The sequence below is a fragment of the Stegodyphus dumicola genome, chromosome 6, assembly GCF_044657685.1.
Source record: "Stegodyphus dumicola isolate Sdum_Otavi_A_Nest chromosome 6, ASM4465768v1".
NCBI lineage: Eukaryota > Metazoa > Arthropoda > Arachnida > Araneae > Eresidae > Stegodyphus > Stegodyphus dumicola.
Window position 1 is genome coordinate 1,157,422 of NC_140773.1, and position 12,697 is coordinate 1,170,118.

The 12,697-nt window shown below is 34.1% G+C and overlaps 1 long non-coding RNA gene across 1 annotated transcript in view; it reads left to right on the forward strand.

Moving 5' to 3' along the window:
* Window positions 1–1,231: 1,231 nt before the first annotated feature.
* LOC118200360 (uncharacterized) overlaps window positions 1,232–12,697 on the forward strand; it is a 63,328-nt gene continuing 51,862 nt past the window's right edge. The window contains exon 1 of the long non-coding RNA XR_015041531.1: window positions 1,232–3,362. This is a non-coding gene — a long non-coding RNA (uncharacterized LOC118200360). The remainder of the gene's footprint in view (window positions 3,363–12,697) is intronic.

Sequence of the window (12,697 nt, forward strand, 5' to 3'; positions counted from 1 at the left end):
AATAGAAGCTTTTCCTAATACTCAAAATCCAGTAATAGTGGATATTCTCAAAATACATATAAACTTAATGAATCGTGGATATGAAATCCTGTACTGCTGGGTTCCCGGGCATGTGGGAATAAAAGGGAATGAGCTGGCAGATATCACAGCAAAATGTGCTGTTGAACTGTCCAGTCGTCTCATCCCTTTTGCAGACATCTGTTGTGTTGTGAAACAAAAGATCCGAAAAAAATAGCAGCAACTTTGGGATGTTCAGCTTCATAATAAATTAAGACATGTAAAACCTAGAATTGAGCACTGGGAATTAACCAAAAATCGTAAGGAGGAAGTTCTTTTGGCTCGCCTCAGAATTGGTCACACAAGAGTGACACATAGCTACCTTTTAAAAGCTGAAAATGAGCCTGTTTGTTTTAACTGTAATGTTTGTTTATCTGTTCGTCATATTTTAATTGAGTGTCAATGTTTTAATAGGCTTCGCCAGAAATATTTTAATAGCTGTGACTTGCCTCTCGACCGTTTAATCGGAAGAGAGGTCAATTGTGGTTTGTTTTATTATTTGAAAGAGACTGGCTTTTATTACCAAATTTAATTTGTTTTGAAGACTGTGTCTTGAATTTTAATATGTGCTTTTAATTTGTTTTTATATGACTCCATCCTCTGGGTTTGGTAGATTTGTCTGCTTGTTTATTTATTGAATTTTAAATCATCAGTTGTAATCATCCCATCTCATGTTTGGCGTGCTATAATCATCTTTGGTTTTTGCGCCATAATTTCTCACTCACTCACTCACTCTCCTGCAAATAAAATTCAGAAAATATTTATAAAATTTATTTTTTTAAAGGAATTCTGCAAACACTTACTATTTCTAGGAGAGCAAATGGATCTTGCATTGCATTGCAATTCTGAAAAAAAAAATGTGTTTTAAGGTAAAAATAATTATTTTTATTCTTTTATTCTTCAGGAATATTAAAATCATATTTTAAAAAAGAAAAAAATCTGAAAGCTTTTTTCAGATTTTACATTTACGCACAGAGGGAAGTTTTTTTATGTTTTGTGTGTTACCTTTATTCATTAAATATCATGTTTTTCGAACTTAAACGATAAAATTCAGTTTAATAGTAATATCGCAAAATAAGTTTAAAATGAGCCTGTCTTTAGAATTTTCGATACACAGTCTCGGGCGCTGGAGATGTTTTTTCCGCAGTACTTCCATTCTTCGATTCCTCGCTTTGAAATCAGAGTTTCTTAATCAACAACTTTTAATGTGGCAAAATATGAAAGAGATAATAAAACAAATTCCGAATTAGGGCTTCCAGATGGCCATATTCGCTGGAGGATTACGAAATTCAAAATTTTATGGCTCTAGGTACCGTTGCTACAATGCGAAAAACATACATACATTTACGTAGATGCTTCATTATTTAATTTCTTTAAATATAATACAGGGCGATAATATTTGGTGGCAACAGTTCGAAAAGTGAATCAACGCAGTGAGTGAATCGACGCAAAACAGTAAAACGAAAATAGCCCTTCTGGGTTAACACCTTTCGGGCTAAACATTACGAAATTTCTTTTTGTTTTCTGTTGAGTAAATAATTCTTGCTTAAAATTTCAAATATTTTATGCGAGGTTGTTGTTACTAATTTCCCTTTTCTTGAAATCAAAGCACGCCCACGAAATTCAAGGTGGTTAGGAGTCAAGATTTGCGCCCGTTGGCAAGAGCCTTTGTCACAAGTGGTTATGTTCTCTGATGCTTCATTAAAAGCTTTTGGAGCGGTTGCATACTTTAAGTACAAGACACCGCATGGCACTTTTAAAATTAGCTTCATGGTTTCTAAACCACGAGTAGCGCCAATTAAAAACGTGACGTTGCCTCGACTAGAATTAATGGGTGCAGAAATTGCAGCAAGAACAGACAAATATTGTAAAAATCTTCCTAAAAATTTAGAAAGATTATTCTGTGGAGTGATTCAACAATTGTGCTACTCTGGATAAAAGGCATGGCATCTAAGTGGAAGCAATTTGTTTCAAACAGAGTATTAGAAATTCAAAAAACTACAGATCCCAGTGCATGGAGACATTGTATAGGTAAAGATAACCCTGCGGACTTGTTAACAGGAGAATTAACTAGTAAAGATTTGCTATCTGCAAAAAATGGTGGCAGGACCCAAAATGGTTATTGTACCAGTAGAATACTTGGCTCCAGCCGAAGAGATTTGAATATGACTCAATAGACCAGGAGATTGAAGCTGAATATAAAGCTTGTGTTGTAAGTAGTAGTTCCGCAATTGTTTCCAAACAGATAATTGATGTTAATAAGTTAATTGCTTATTAACATCAATTATCTGTTACGCAAACTACTTACGCAAACTACTGAAGGTGACTTCTTGGGTATTACGGTTTGTTGATGTTCTTTGAAGGAAAACTAGTACAATGGGTCTTCTTACTGCTGATGAATATAATCGTGCTGAACAGTTTTGGGTAAAAGCTGTTCAACTTTTTCCTCCTAAACGAAAGAATAAAAACAACAATATATTCTACTGATAACCATTGCTCATCTGGGAAGTGGTTAGTAATACGACGGCAGATTCATTTTTTGCTTGCCTTTCGACGTTTTGTATCTCGAATAGGGCTTGCTAGGTAAAAACAGAGTCATCGGTTATCAGATGTCGTGTACAACTTTTGCACAGTTTAGAACTTCAGAACTAAAGTTTCATCTTCAGTGTTTACAAATATGTTTTGTGAGTACATTGTTTGTGAGTATTCTCTTACGGGGTCATTGAATAATCTTCTAAAAAAGGTGAATATTGCTTTTTTGAATTTGGATAATGTTATATTTAAATTGCCTAATGTTCCATTTAAATTCTCCCTTGTGTCTGGAACTCGTGTTTTTTTTTTTTTTTTTTTTTTTTTTTTTTTTTTTTTGTACGCGTGTATACTGTTTATATACAAGTTTGATGAACGCCTGTGATTCATGGAGGGCGAGAAGTTGTTAAAAATAAAGGGATCATGTAATCAGGCGGCGTGATTAACGGTCGTCTGAATTCTTTCCCGGCAAGCCTTGAGGTAAATGTTTATGTAAACGAATCTTTAGAATTTTATGTAACGTAGTTTTGGCTTACTAGGCTAGCTTTTTATTTCTTGTTTCTCGGATTAATTGCACTTGGAGTTTTCAGTATAATGTGTTTTTGTATGTGATGTGAATAAAAAATAAGAAAAAACTGAACAAACATTCTTCATGCAAGAATCTCGTTTAATTTACTTGTGCTATTTTTTTAGCCAGTACAGATTCTAGTTCAGATAAGAAGAAAGTTTTTGGACGCTGCTAAAGAATTTTGTTTGGCAGAAAACACGTAAATAAGGTAAGTGGATATTTCCTTCATGTAGTGCTAAGATGAATTTCCTTTTTTATGTTATTTCATTGTTTGATTTAAAATGTAGTTTATTGAGATTATATATTTTTTGTTGGCTGGTCCTTTGACTTTTTAAGTGAATATAAATCGATGTGTACATAGACAAAGTCAACGGGTGCGCAACGCTCTGATGTTTTTTCAGTGAAAATAGGTTGATTTGTACATGGATACCAAGTTTGCAATTCTTTGACTTCTTATTTTGGACACAATAACACGCCGAATAAATACCAATTCAGAAGTCAAACAACAAAAATCAATTTGTTGATTTTTGTTGTTTGACTTCTGAATTGGTTCTTATCTTGGATTTGTGTAGTAGCGATTTTTGGCGCAAAAATTGCAGCTATACAAATCTAAAATAATAAGTCCAAGAATTGCACAAACTCGGTGTCCATGTTCCGCCAAAAATCGCTAAGGGGCACCCGTAAATATATTTTTAATTTTTTTATATGATAATGTATCTCGAAGATAATATGATGTAGAAGATAATGATAATGTATACATTGATAATGTTTATCGACTTATGATCATTATGGATTTTATTCGAATTTTTCTATTAATAAGGTGTGAAAACCACGAACTTTCACCCCATGTGTTTTACTTTCTTATGTGTAAAAATATTTCCAAATTGCGCCAAGGTGGTTGCGTTAATATTCAAGTTCCGAATGTGCTATGACTTTAGAGTGAAAAATTTACATCAAGTAAAATGCAATTTAATATAATTTATTTCTAGATAAGTTAGGAGTTTTATATTTGAAAATTAATAACTAGATCATCTCAATAGATTTTTCTTCCTACCGTCATGCAACGATCTAGATTTAAAATTTTTTAATGTTTATTCATAGGAAAGATTGAGAAGCCAATCACTGGGTGTGAAAATTTATAAACTTAAAATCTAGCACTCATAATATAGAATAGTACTTATTTAAAATAATTTTAACAGTTAAGTTATTGTCCGTATTATTATTCATGGCTATAAAGCCATGAATTATTTATACTGCTTTCGTTAAATTGTAAATAGTTTTATACGTATATTAGATATCGAATAAAATAAAAACTATTACTAGAATAGATATTATTTTGTGGGATTATTTCCCGAATTACATTTAAAATCTGGACATGGATGTCTGAATTAACTAATAAAAAAATTGCCTAATCCTTTAATGTATTTAAATATAAACTAGAACTGAATCTCTTAACAAATGGGCAGTTTTAGCAAAATGATAAAAGATCTCAATTTTCAGTTTTTATTTTAAATTCTTGGAATATAAAACTTGTAACTGAAGGAAAAACAAATTAATAAGAAAAACACACTATCAATAATTTATAAATTATTTCATGTGTAACATTCCTAGAGAAATATAAAGTTATAACATTCGAATTTAATATGACAACCAATCCAGACAACTGCATTGCCTTTTGAATAGGAAAAATAAGTGTTTATTCAATGTAAATGAAGGAACTTAATATTTTTCTTTACATAATTATAAATTATAGCAAGTAACCAAGAAAGTTCGTGCGGTTTTTAAGAACAGTTACTTTCTGTGCTTAGTGTGATCAAACTGATTCTGATGACGTCATACGTTTATACTCCTTTCAAACCTTATTTAGTAGAGATTCAGTGTATCGCACGTTTCGCTATCGGTTTTGTTAGGAATCGCAGTCTTCGAAAAAATACGTCGTTGGAAAAGGAGATTTTGAAGCCTATTTTGCTTTACAAGTACAAATTCGGAAGTAAAGCTGCAGAGGCCGTTAAAAGAATATAATGCGTACTTCGAGAGACGTTAGAGAGATAATAGACTGCTGAAACGTGATTCAGCTGATTTTCATCTGGACACGAGAGTCTTGAAGACAAACTTTGTGTTGGTCTTCGGTAAAGTCCAGCTGACAAAATCAAGTAAAATCCCAATTAAAAATGCCAGGAGCTTGAATACAGATTTGTAGTATCTGACGAAACCATTCGATCTTTATAAACTTGAGATAATATGGGAACTGGGCAAGTGGCTTCCTCATGTCCTGTTCGAGGAAAACAAGCTCTAACGACTGAACATCTGCTTGTCGGTCTTCTGCTTGCAAATACGGTATATTAGAAAGAGAAATCTTATTGCTGAGACTTTAAAAGAATATGACAGTCTAAGGGGAACTGCAGTTGACGAAGCTATAGGACCCATTCTCGCCAAATCAACCGGAGTGATTGGTTCTGAAAATAACTCGGGTGGCAAATTTAAAAGGGAATCGGCAGTTGTTTTGTCAAATAATGAATTTGGGAAAAAATGTCTAAAAGCCTTTAGATTTTATATTACGTCCGAAGGGGCTTTTCTTCATTTACATACACCTACACGTTTGGGCTAATAATATTTAAAAGCAGCATATCTGTAGAATTTCCCTTAGACAGGGCCCACTAGAGGCCGAACGGTAAAGTCTCTGAACACTTGTAGTTCCGTCCGAGGTTCGAATCTCGCGAACGGTGTGGCTGCATGGGCGTTTTCGTGGTTTTCTCCATGTGTAACGTGTATACGAGCCAGTTTCCCTTAGAAAGTCCTCCACGAAGGCATCCCTCCCCTTTGGCAGATAGCCCTAGTGTGCTTTGCCGTAATTAAATAAACCAAACCAAACCGTTAGACAGTCTCGCGCACTGAACACAAAAATGTTTTATTCCGTAGTGTTGCCACTGCTCGCTATAAAATTGTTGACTTTTTAAATAAAAAATTCTTTACAAAATATAAAATGGATTATAAAACAAATTCGAAATTAAAAAAATAACTTGGGTTTCCAGATGCTCATGTTCGGGTGGAGAACTACGCTATTCAGAACTGAACGGCTCTAGGTATCGTTGTTTTTTTTCCCAATGCAAGAAACATACGTACATTCATGCAGATTGTTCATTATTTAATTTCTTTAAGGGGACTCGTACACCTTAAAACCCATAACATCTTCGAATATGTGACTGTTGCAAGAATTGGGATAACTTATTTGTTTTAAAAGCAATTACTTCCAACTTTTTATAGTTGACAACATAATATAGCTGCTTTCTGAAATAGTAATCAGAAAGATGGTGTTGCCACAAATATTTTCATAATTTAATCCGCTTTGTAACCAACTTTTTCGTCATGTTTCGACCTTGCGCGCACAGTTTAAAACATTATATTGCATAATTTAATTCCATATTTAATATATAGCTTTTATAACATTTGAAAACTACTGTGAATCAAAAATTCTAAGAATTTCATGTTAAATTTTTATTTTATTGGGAGTCGAGTTTATAAAATGTATTTTATTAAAAAAATCTGTAATGTTTTCGTCTATAAAATTTTTTAATATTAAAATATTCATCGGATTTTTGGTTCAGTTAAAAAATAGGGCTCATACAAAGAATTCCATCCGATTTCGAGTATGTACCATTAGCCATTTTTAAAATATCGTGCGCGCAAGGTGGAAACGTGACGAAAAATTTTGTCACAAAGCGGATTAAATTACAAAAATATTTGTGGCAACACAAACTTTCTGGTTACTAGTTTCCAAAGCAGCTATATTATGTAGTCAGCTGTAAAAAGTTGGAAGTAATTGATTTTAAAATAAATAAAATATCCCAATTCTTGCAATCACATATTCGAAGGGTGTTAAGGGGTTTAAGGTGTATGAACCCCTTATATACAATACTGGACAGTAATATTTGGTGGCAACAATTTGAAAAGTGATTTAACGATTTTGGTGATTCTACGCAAAATACAGTTTGGAGATTAAGAGCTCTTTCGGGCTAAAAGCATGACAGCTTTAATTCTGTATTACGCGATTATAAGGGAAAAAGTAGTGAAATTCTGAGACATAATAAAAGAAACTATTTTAAAAATTCAAATTGTAGCGTGCAATGTGTTCAAAATAAAATTATATAAGTGAAAAAAATTGTAGCCTTTTAAAAAAAATAATTCTTAAAGGAGATGGCTAGTATTTACATTACTCACCGGGCAAATGTCTCTCACTGCCAAACATAAAAATGTCTCATCAAATGTCTCGACTGCTGGTGGCGTTGATTTTTGAAACTTTTGTAATTTCATTCAGTTCACTAACTACCAACCGGTGTCAACCGATGTAAAACAGATTGCTATTTTGATAAATTTTTTATTGCATTTTCTTTTGAGCTATACATTCGATCCATCATTAGAATATTTAACATTACGAATCGTAGTGGTAGTGCTAAAATGACAAAATATGAGTCATCTTTTCCACAGTAAAATGATTCCAGATTTTCTAGTATTTTGACTTAATATTTCAAGGATTAAATTTTCATCACTTCTATTAAATCTTTTATTTTGTATGAACTGACCGCCAAAATAAATCTGTTTTTTGGTCCAACGGGGCAATTTGCCCTCAAGGACTATTAATTTCGTTTTGGCATTTCGCGTCGAAAACTTTAAAAGGCTGTGTCACTTTTCAAATCGTTGCCACCCTATATTATCACCCTGTCTTATATGTAAAGAAATGAAATAATGAAGAATCTGCATAAGTGAAGGCATGTTTCTCGCACTGTGATAAAACAACAATACCTAGAGCCATCCAAATTTGAGTAACGTAATCTTCCATAGAATATGGGCATGCGGAAGTCCTAATTTAAATTTGAAATTTGTTTTACTATCGATTTCAGATTTTGTAACATTTCCAAAGAGTTTTTGATTAAAAAAAACTAAACGATTTGAAAGCGAGCAATGGCTACACTGTACGAAAAAAAAAATTATTTCCAGCGTGCGAGACTCTATATCGGAAATTCTAAAGATAGACTCATTTTAAAATTATTTTGCTATATTGCTGTTGAACTGAATTCTGTAGTTTGAGTACGTAGAACATGATATTTAATAAATAAAGGTAACACACAAAACCTTAAAGTCCCCTTTGGACCTAATTTAAAATCTGAAAACTTTTTTTTTTTTTTTTTTATCCTGCGTGAATCGATCAACTTAAGGATGATTTTTCAAACCTACGTTTTGAAAATTTTAAAATTTATTAGAAGAGAATAAAATAAAAGAGCGCTGCGTCTTCAAATCTCGTTATTCTTTGTAATTTTTTGTTCATCAATAGAATATGAGCAGGTAGTTTTTTTACTGTTACATATAAATCATAAACATTTTTTCAGAAAAATTGAGAAATCAAGATTAGAAAACCTTCCTTGTTAGAAATTATTTCATAATATCATTAGAATAATTAAATAGGATGTAAGTTGTATTTAATTTACGAGAAAAGGAGGGTGACCTTCTTTTAAAACAATATTTAATGGTGTTTTTATAGTTCGTGCAATTTCACGTTTAATTTACCAAAATAAGTTACGTGACATTTGTACTTTTAGAATGAAAGTTTATTAAAATTCAATATAATTTAATTCCTTAATTGAAAATGAAGGTAAACTAAAACGGCTCAATCGAATTTTTTGACGCATGTGAATTTTGCTCAAGTAAATACAATTCTTTCTTTGAGTTTTATAGGTATGTTTATGTACAGCTGCTACGGCGATCTAAGGTAAACGCACAACGAAGCCGTACCCCAAATTATAACTTCGGTATTGGGCGGGATGTGGATCTGTCAGATAATTAGCTCCCGTCGAAAGCTTAAGAAAATTCATTACACTGCCGCCATCTCTGAAAACTCATGGCTGAACTGGTCGACCGCGATCACCATTCCTGGCGATCAGGCACCAGAAATGCGGCTGTGTTGGCCTGAAGATTTGACTTGTCGTCAAAGTGTTCCTGCCAGTTCTATGCGGGCAGCTCTGCACTGAAGGAAAGACGGTGTTAAACAATGGAATGGCCGTTTCATCGCTGCTGATAACGTGGGACTACACGGAATTCGGATCAAATGGCAAGCTATGGCCGCTACCCAGGGCCGCTCTTAGCGGGGGTGTAGGGCGTAAAACTACACGGCAGCTGGACTCTCGCGGTACTGCGACTAAATATTTTAAATTCATATGTATATGTAAGTACTTTGGTACTATTCCGTTTTGAGGACCGTGAAAAATTGCAGCAAAAATGTACACGCAAAAGCGCCAAATCTACCAAACGTCCCATTTAAAGTGCGCGAAATCTAGCATACACGCTGATTTCAGATTGCATAAGTTCTATACTTCTTAAGTCGCCATTGAAATACTAGTTAAATTTTTAAATCCTTTTTTGATATCGTATGAATTTAACAATTTCGAAATTGCCCATGACGAAAAGTCTGCAATAGAATTTTTTTAAAGAAAAGGCATCATTCATTATAGAAAATTATGTTTGAACAACTAACGAGATGAAATTATCTTTAGCGATAACTCGGTAGCGAAATAGCGATGCAGGCATCCATTCAGTTATGTTTAGCTATTTTTATATACATTATAATGATGATCTGAAATAGTTATTTACTCTTATGCTTCCAATCAGTTATGTTTAGCCTTTTTTTATATAAATTATAATAATAAAAAGGTATTATATGAAATTAACCTTTCATATAAATTAAAACAATAATCTTTAAATAGTTTACTATTATACTTCCTTTCTTGCGTTAGGGTTGCCACAATTATTTTTGGCAGCACTGGTATCAACAATAGTTTGGCGATTTTTTACGGTCCTCAAAACTGAATAGTACCAGTACTTTTCATACAATTTGTCACATGTAAGTACTTAATGAATATGAAATAAAAATTTAATTCATCATTGAGCATTTTTTTTTTTAGTTTGGGGGGCGACAATCTTCGAAAAGTACGCGGGCAGACAATGGCCTAGGGATGGGCCTGCCGCTACCGATACCACCAGACTGGGAAGCCCCTTTGGTCCAACCGTATAAAAGAGGTCCTTTGGTCCAACCGTTTCTTAATATGTGGGTCGCCAAACTTTCAGCAGTTTTGATATTACTTTAACTTATTATGATAATTTTACAATTACCAAATATTTTGACACAATGTATCTGAAAATAGATAAAGATAAGACAATACAGACAAAGAAAAAAACGAAAACGCTTCGACGCATTCTTTTTATAAACGTTCCTTTTTCTTGCTTTGCATGTGATGTGGTCATTTCGTCTGTTACTTATTTAAAAGTTTCACATTGTTCTATTTCTTAAAATTAGAAATGAAAGTTAATGACTTAAAACTGCAATAGTATATTACAGTACAAGAGAAAACGTTGACAGTTTCACTCACGCGTGTGTTGGATTTGCGCAATACTTATGGGGTCCCACAAAATGGGTCGCGAAAAAATCTCTGTGGTAAAAAGGGGTCGCGACTGAAAAAAGTTTAAAAAACCCTGGTATACAACGATCTTCCTCCAGTGTTCTGTAACCACCAAGTTCGTAATTATTATTCCTTAAGATTACTACAGTTATGATAAGACACTTAGTTGGTATTTTATAGGTATCTAGAACAATAGCGAATAGGTTCATAGGTTTAAGAAATTTTTTTTAAATAAATTCATGCTTCGTTTACGGAATTTCAGTGCCTTACAGAATGACGCGCATCTTTTCATTCCAGAAATTTTCCGCGATTTTAAACGGAAAAAGTAGTTTTATTTTTATAGTGAAAAATGTCGGTTTTATCTGAAAATTAAACATGTGTCATTTTCTTTTTCTTACTAGTGTTAAGTCTAGTTTGCTGAGTTAATGCAAAAATATTCATTATGCAACGTTTTTCGTTGCAAAGATCGCCTGAGGTCCATTATTATTTATATTCGCCTGAAACTCAGTTATAAAATCCGAAGTATTTCCTTCACCATTTCATCTCTCACCCTTTCTACAACTTGCAGTCCCATTAAGAAAGTAGCTGTGCTAACAACGCTTAAGCTGCTGATGTGTGTCTTTTCGAGGAGGAAAACGATATGAAGATACGATAAACGTCGGGCTCGAAACAGAATATTGATTCGTCTTAGAAGCGAATTGATTCCACTCTACTACGTATAACATATAGAATCTTTACTGGCCCGGTTTCCTTCTTTAAAAAAATGTAGGTCTACATGTATACAAATGGCGATTTTGTACAATTTCATGCAGCCCTGAATCTCCTTTTTCAGGTTTTCTTGCTTTGCTTCAATGTGCCGAATTAAGATCGATGTCTGGGCCCACCAGCGGCCGAGTGGTAAAGTCGCTGAACACTGGTAGTTAGGTTCGACGTTCTAATCCCGCAAACGGGCTGGCTGCGTTTAGGCGTTTTCTTGGATTTTACCATGTGTAACGTATAAATACGAGCTAACTCCCTTAGAAAATACACCACGAATGCAAATACTTTCAGTCACGCCAAACGAATTCGTTACTTGCTTGTATGATTCATGAATTTCCAGATCTCGCCAATCATGGATCCTTGTAAACCAAGAAGCTGATGTAAATTAGGTTATGTTAATTGATTAAGAGAAAGCCATTCGAGGGTTATCGCTGTCTGGGCTGGAGTACCTTCGTGCAGGTATGTTTTAAGTGAAACTAGCTCTTATCTACATTAATACAGAAGAACAACCACGAAACCTTTCATGCAACCAGCCCGTTCGCTAGGATTTAAACGTGGATAGAACTACCAGTTTTCGGTGACTTTAACGCTCTGTCACTAGGGAGCCAAGAGGCTGAGATAGAGTTCCAACTTCTTCTGCAATTACGACGTCGTTAAGAGAGAAGCAAAAGCATATGAAATGGGATTCTCGTTCCAGAATCATAATTTTAAACTCCGATATTTAACGTATTATGAGATCACTGATGTTATATCTAGGGAAAAAACCTATTTTTGATTACTTTGAGACTTCATATTCAGTAACTGTGATTTGTTTGTAAAAAGAGGGTCATCCTTTAATTTTTTGTTAGTAGTGTACGTCGCTACTCAATGGGACTTAGCAATACCTCAAACTGGTTTCTTTCACTTGCAGGTTTATGTAGTGCATTTTTTTTTTTACTTATTACGTGCTCCGCCCTTAGGCACTACACGGAAAGGGAAGGATGCCCCGTGGAGGTCTTTTTAAGGGAAACTGTCTCGTATCCAAGTTACACATTGGGAAAACCACGAAAACACCCATGCAGCCAGCCCGTTCGTGGGATTCGAACCTCGGACCGAACTACCAGTGTTCAGCGACGTTACCGCTCGGCCGCTGGTGGGCAATTTCCAGGAATAACCAGGGCTATTATTAATATCTAGCTCTTCCGTGAGAATTTGCTTACTCAATGATTCATGCTGTTGTTTAAACCAGGCACGCCCATCATGTATCCCATTGTTTCGTTTAAGAGTTAGCACCTTACTAGAACAGTATAATATGACTATTACACAGCTGGAGAATCCCTTTGAGATGTCATTATGG